The sequence below is a fragment of the Scyliorhinus canicula genome, chromosome 1, assembly GCF_902713615.1.
Source record: "Scyliorhinus canicula chromosome 1, sScyCan1.1, whole genome shotgun sequence".
Classification (NCBI taxonomy): domain Eukaryota; kingdom Metazoa; phylum Chordata; class Chondrichthyes; order Carcharhiniformes; family Scyliorhinidae; genus Scyliorhinus; species Scyliorhinus canicula.
The window spans coordinates 295050840-295058432 of NC_052146.1; positions in this window are offsets into that span (position 1 = coordinate 295050840).

Sequence of the window (7593 nt, forward strand, 5' to 3'; positions counted from 1 at the left end):
TGCACGTGGGCTTTGGGAATTGTGACTGCTCCCACTGGAACTGCAGAGTCACCCACCAGAAACAACAATAAAAGCATTATTGCGAGTACACTGGATCTCGGGAAGGCAACGTACATGCTTATTAATCAAATGTCTTGGGACGTTTTGTTTTACGTTAGTGCTGCTAATATAAGTGCAGTTGTTGCAAACCCTTTAGTGATGCAGAAATTGTGAGGGAATGCCTGATGAAAATAATAAAACAAGAATAAAATAAGAGACTGATGGAAAACAATAAAAAAGAATCATTATTCATATGTTTTGGGCATGTCCAAAACTGAGGGAATTCTGGCAGGGATTTGCGGATGTTATGTCAGAAGTCCTGGAAGGTAGGGTAACTCAAGAGTGCAGAATTAGCAATATTTGGGTGTCGGAGGATCCGGGGGCAAAGAGGGGGAGGGAGGCCGATATCCTGGCCTTCTCCTCCCTGGTGGCCTGGAGACTGATCTTGTTGAGGTGGAGGGACTCGGAGCCCCCGAAATCAGGAGTGTGGGTCAGTGATATGGTAGGGTTTCTCAGTCTGGAGAAAATCAAGTTCGCTCTAAGAGGATCAATATAGGGATTCACCTGGAGTTGGCAGCCGTTCATCGATTTCTTTAACAAAAATTGAACATCAACAGTAAGGGGGGGAAAGGGAAAAGGGGGGCGGGGAGGAAAACTGGAACACAGAACATAGAGCATTTCAGCGCAGTACAGGCCCTTCGGCCCTCGATGTTGCGCCGACCTGTGAAACCACTCTAAAGCCGATCTACACTATTCCCTTATCATCCATATGTCTATCCAATGACCATTTAAATGCCCTTAGTGTTGACGAGTCTACTACTGTTGCAGGCAGGGCATTCCACGCCCCTACTACTCTCTGAGTAAAGAACCTACCTCTGACATCTGTCCTATATCTATCTCCCCTCAATTTAAAGCTATGTCCCCTCGTGCTAGACATCACCATCCAAGGAAAAAGGCTCTCACTGTCCACCCTGTCTAATCCCCTGATCATCTTGTATGCCTCAATTAAGTCACCTCTTAACCTTCTTCTAACGAAAACAGCTTCAAGTCCCTCAGCCTTTCCTCATAAGATTCTCCCTCCATACCAGGCAACATCCTGGTAAATCTCCTCTGCACCCTTTCCAATGCTTCCACATCTTTCCTATAATGCGACGACCAGAACTGCACGCAATACTCCAAATGCGGCCGCACCAGAGTTTTGTACAATTGCAACATGACCTCATGGCTCCGAAACTCAATCCCTCTACCAATAAAAGCTAACACACCATACGCCTTCTTAACAACCCTCTCAACCTGGGTGGAAACTTTCAGGGATCTATGTACACGGACACCGAGATCTCTCTGCTCATCCACACTACCAAGAATCTTACCATTAGCCCAATACTCTGTCTTCCTGTTATTCCTTCCAAAATGAATCACCTCACACTTTTCTGCATTAAACTCCATTTTCCATCTCTCAGCCCAGCTCTGCAGCTTATCTATGTCCCTCTGTAACTTGTAACATCCTTCCGCACTTTCCACAACTCCACCGACTTTAGTGTCATCTACAAATTTACTCACCCATCCTTCTACGCCCTCCTCCAGGTCATTTATAAAAATGACAAACAGCAGTGGCCCCAAAACAGATCCTTGTGGTACATCACTAGTAACTGGACTCCAGTCTGAACATTTCCCATCAACCACCACCCTTTGTCTTCTTCCAGCTAGCCAATTTCTGATCCAAACTGCTAAATCACCCTGAATCTCATGCCTCCGTATTTTCTGCAATAGCCTACCGTGGGGAACCTTATCAAATGCTTTACTGAAATCCATATACACCACATCAACTGCTTTACCCTCGTCCACCTGTTTGGTCACCTTCTCAAAGAACTTAATAAGGTTTGTGAGGCACGACCTACCCTTTACAAAACCATGTTGACTATCTTTAATCAAATTATTCCTTTCCAGGTGATTATACATCCCATCTCTTATAAACCTTTCCAAGACTTTGCCCACAACAGAAGTAAGGCTCACTGGTCTATAGTTACCGGGGTTGTCTCTACTCCCCTTCTTGAACAAGGGGACAACATTTGCTATCCTCCAGTCTTCTGGCACTATTCCTGTCGACAAAGATGACTTAAAGATCAAAGCCAAAGGCTCAGCAATCTCCTCCCTAGCTTCTCAGAGAATCCTAGGATAAATCCCATCTGGCCCAGGGGACTTATCTATTTTAACTTTCCAGAATCGCTAACACCTCTTCCTTATGAATCTCAAGTACCTTCTAGTCTAGTAGCCTGTATCTCAGTATTCTCCTCGACAACATTGTCTTTTTCCTGTGTGAATACTGACGAAAAATATTCATTTAGCACCTCTCCTATCTCCTCGGACTCCATGCACAACTTCCCACCACTGTCCTTGACTGGCCCTACTCTTGCCCTAGTCATTCTTTTATTCCTGACATATCTATAGAAAGCTTTAGGGTTATCCTTGATCCTACCTGCCAAAGACTTCTCATGTCCCCTCCTGGCTCTTCTTAGCTCTCTCTTTAGATCCTTCCTAGCTAACTTGTAACTCTCGAGCGCCCTAACTGAACCTTCACGTCTCAACTTTACATAAGCCTCCTTCTTTCTCTTGACAAGTGTTTCAACTGCTTTAGTAAACCACGGTTCCCTCGCTCGACCCACTTCCTCCCTGCCTGACAGGTACATACTTATTAAGGACACGCAGTAGCTGTTCCTTGAACATGCTCCACATTTCCATTGTGCCCAACCCCTGCAGTTTTCCTCTCCATCCGATGCATCCTAAGTCTTGCCTCATCGCATCATAATTGCCTTTCCCCCAGATATAACTCTTGCCCTGCGGTATATACCTATCCCTTTCCATCACAAAAGTAAACGTAATCGAATTGTGGTCACTATCACCAAAGTGCTCACCTACCTCCAAATCTAACACCTGTCCTGGTTCATTACGCAGTACCAAATCCAATACGGCCTCGCCTCTCGTTGGCCTATCTACATATTGTGTCAGGAAACCCTCCTGCACACATTGGACAAAAACGGACCCATCTAAAGTAGTCGAACTATAGGGTTTCCAGTCAATATTTGGAAAGTTAAAGTCCCCCATAACAACTACCCTGTTACTTTCGCTCCTATCCAGAATCATATTTGCAATCGTTTCCTCTACACCTCTGGAACTTTCCTGAGGCCTATAGAAAACCCCTAACAGGGTGACCTCTCCTTTCTAACCTCAGCCCATACTACCTCAGTGGACGAGTCCTCATCAAACGTCCTTTCTGCCACCGTAATACTGTCCTTGACTAAAAATGCCACCCCTCCCCCTCTTTTACCACCTTCCCTGAGCTTACTGAAATATCTAAACCCCGGCATTTTCAACAACCATTGCTGTCCCTGCTCTATCCATGTCTCCGAAATGGTCACAACATCAAAGTCCCAGGTACCAACCCATGCCGCAAGTTCACCCACCTTATTCCGGATGGTCCTGGCATTGAAGTAGATGCACTTTAAACCACCTTCCTGCCTGCCGGTACACTCCTGCAACTTTGAAACCTTACTCATGACCTCACTACTCTCAACCTCCTGTATACTGGAGCTACAATTCAGGTTCCCAATCCCCTGCTGAACTAGTTTAAACCCTCCCGAAGAGCATTAGCAAATTTCCCCCCCAGGATATTAGTACCCCTAAAGGAGGCATGGTAATGTTAAATAAGGACAGGGAACTTAGTCTACGGGTAATTGGGGATAGGGTGGGAGAAGCGTGGTTTATTGTTTGTTCTTTTGGCGGTATTTTATGCATCGATCTGCGCGGTTGTTTTAGAAATGTCAACATGTTAAATTGTGAAAATTACAAATGCTTCCATAAAATATTTTCTGAAAAAAAAAGAATCATTATTTAATTCAACAAGTGCACAAACTGTGCCTGATAGTTTTTTTTAAACCTTCATTTCCTGCACTGAGAGCTCTGCTCTTTACATGCTGCCTCGGTCTCTTAATCCCCCAGCACGACCCACGGACCCCCCGCCGCCACCTTGCCAATTAGGGGGCAATCGGACCCCACTCACCCCAATTCATAGGGAAGGGCATCTCCAGAGGGCTGAGCAACATGGCAGCCTGGCAATGTCACCTGAGCACACTGACAGTACCAGGCTGGCACCTAGGTTACATCGGCAGTACCAGGGTGCCATGCTGCTCAAAGGCCGACTGCCATGCGATGGGAGGCCCCCCCCACCAAGTGCCGCTCCTCCTGGTACCCGTTTGGGTAGACCAGCACTAAACGCCGCCTGGCTGGGAGTCACCTCGGCCTGTCTGATGGTTTTAGCAGATTGTCAGGTCAGTGTTATTATGTCACTGCAATGGATGAATCAAGTGACATTACTGACATTGCCATTTAGACAACGGCAAAGCACCTATTTATAAAATTGTCCGTAAAACAAAAATCACACAGGAGGAAATGAGCTTTTGGAACCGCTGTTTCAATTGTCATCATTGCTGCAGGAACCAGAGGCCAGTGTGAAGGTGTGTATAACCACAGAGAGTGCTGTTGCCATGATGGGATGTGAGAATTGGCTGATGATGATAAACCAAAAACAAAAGACAGAATCTAGCTCTGCTGGGGCATTATTCTCCAGTCTACATGAGAAGCTGAAATGCAAAGTTGTGGATATTGAGCAAGTCCCAACAACAGTGGCGACATAAAAAAATGCCTCATTGGCCATAAAGCACTTTGGAGCGGCCTGAAAGTTTCAGTATAGAAGCAAATTAATTCTTCACTTAATTCCCCATGCTGCTGGTTCGCCAAAGTTTCTGTTAAGCATGACAACCTTCGAGTACACTGGGAAATGAAAATCGCTTATTGTCACGAGTAGGCTTCAAATGAAGTTACTGTGAAAAGCCCCTAGTCGCCACATTCCGGCACCTGTTCGGGGAGGCTGGTACGGGAATTGAACCATGCTGCTGACCTGCCTTGGTCTGCTTTAAAAGCCATCGATTTAGCCCAGTGTGCTAAACCAGCGGGCTTCTAAATGTTGTGAAGAATAAGGACGTATTGGAAATCCCCAAAAGCTTTGATGGTTTGCTGTCTGTTTGGAGAAAAATGCCAATCCTGATTGCCTTGTCGGCCATTTTGGGATGTCTTACATGAGCTCAATGGAGAGGCACCCTGGGAAGGTTGGTAAGCTATCCTGACTGAGGTTTGGAGGGCGAGATTTTGAAAGTAACCTGCACTTCTTTCAGATAGCTGTAACGCCAAGAGATTGCTCCACTCCCTCAAGGTCGGCTGAGCAGCTGCTTGTGGTGAAGGATCCTCACTCGTTATTATTTGCCGACGCGGCCAGCGGAGAGGGAATTCCAGGCAGAATTTGAGGATTTCTCTCACCTCGGGGTGAAATGCCACCCTCAGCAGTGCCCTATTTTCATGAGCAAACGTAACCACCTGAACAGAGGGCAGCTTCAAAGTGGAGTGGGTTCACTGGGATGTAAATGAGGCGCTGGAAGCAGAAACACGAGTGGAAAGACTGAAGAATCCTCAGGAGAGCCGGTAAGAAGATATCAAAATAAGATTCCAACTCTTTTATAAAGTCCTTGCAGTTGGTAAATGCACAAAGTTTGGATCCTCCCATTTTATTTATTTTTTAAAATTTAGAGTACCCAATTAATTTTTCTCAATTAAGTGGTAACTTAGCCTGGCAGATCCACCTACCCTGCACATCTTTGGGTTGTGGGGGCGAAACCCACGCAAACATGGGGAGAATGTGCAGACTCCACACTGACAGTGACCCAGAGCCGCGATCGAACCTGGTATCTCGGCACCATGAGGCAGTAGTGCTAACCACTGTGCCACTCTCCCACCCAGGCATCGCCTTCTTCCAGACCCTTCCATCAGGCAGAAGGTACAGAAGTCTGAAGACCCGCACATCCAGGCATAGGAACAGCTTCTTCCCCACAGCTACAAGACTCCTGAACTTGCCCTCGGACTGATCTGTTCCCTGTAAGAACACCATTCACGATGCCCTATGCTGCTCTTGCTCATGTATTTGCTTTGTTTGGCCCCTTGTTTCACACTGTAACCAATCACTGTTTGTCAATGTACCATTTGTCAATGTTCTCTGTTGATTATTCTTTTGTCTACTATGTATGTACTGTGTACGTTCCCTCGGCCATAGAAAAATACTTTTCACTGTACTTCGGTACATGTGACAATAAATCAAATCAAATCAAATCAAACCGTGCTGCCTTGGTTCCTCCCATTTTATGATCAAAGTTTACATCGCCGATTGAAACTTCTCTTTTTAAAAAAAATTTAGATTACCCAATTATTTTTTCCAATTAAGGGGCAATTTAGCGTGGCCAATCCACCTACTCTGCACATTTTTGGGTTGTGGGGGCGAAACCCACGCAGACACGGGGAGAATGTGCAAACTCCACACAGACAGTGACCCAGAGCCGGGATCGAACCTGGGACCTCAGCGCCGTGAGGCGGTTGTGCTAACCACTTGGCCACCGTGCTGCCCTGCCGATTGAAACTTAAGGGGTGATGAGGATGTTAGGATTTTGAAAGGAATTGTTACGGTAGATAAAATGAACCTTTTTCTGTGTCTGGGAAGGCGGCATTAACTTAAAAGCAGGCCATTCAGGAGAGAACCAAGGAAACACTTCACACAAAAGGTGGTAGGCGTGTGGAACAGTATTCCTCAAAAAGCAGCAGTGCTCGCTCAATTAATAATTTGAAATCTTCGATCATTAGATATTCACTGGTCAAGGAAATAAAATGGATATCGAGTTGAGGGAGGCGAATGGAGTTAAGGCACAGATCAACCATGCTCTCAATGGTTGGCAAAACAGGCTCAAGGGGCTGAATGGCCTTCCCCCGTTCCAACCGTATCCGCCAGCCTACATTATGCGGCAGGAATCCAACAGAAAATTTTAAATGCTATGATGATCCCTAACTGTTCAAGCACAAGGTCACTTTTAAACATGCTGATTTGTCTTAGATTTGAGCCAAGTTATTTAGAACATAGAACAGTACAGCACAGAACAGGCCCTTCGGCCCTCAATGTTGTGCCGAGCCATGATCACCCTACTCAAACCCACGTATCCACCCTATACCCGTAACCCAACAACCCCCCCCTTAACCTTACTTTTATTAGGACACTACGGGCAATTTAGCATGGCCAATCCACCTAACCCGCACATCTTTGGACTGTGGGAGGAAACCGGAGCACCCGGAGGAAACCCACGCACACAGGGGGAGGACGTGCAGACTCCACACAGACAGTGACCCAGCCGGGAATCGAACCTGGGACCCTGGAGCTGTGAAGCATTTATGCTAACCACCATGCTACCCTGCTGCCCGAAGAGACAGATCCAGGGGGTAGTGAAGGCAGGAGGCAAGAAGATAAGGGACAGAAGCAAGCACCCAGGCTGGAGCGGAACAGAATTGGAGCACGGAATGAGATAATTCAGAATTAATTTATGACTGGAGACCCAAGAAACCCACCACATCTCACTTGCAATTGTATAAACTTTAAACCCAACAAATTGTAAGATGATTGCAACAATC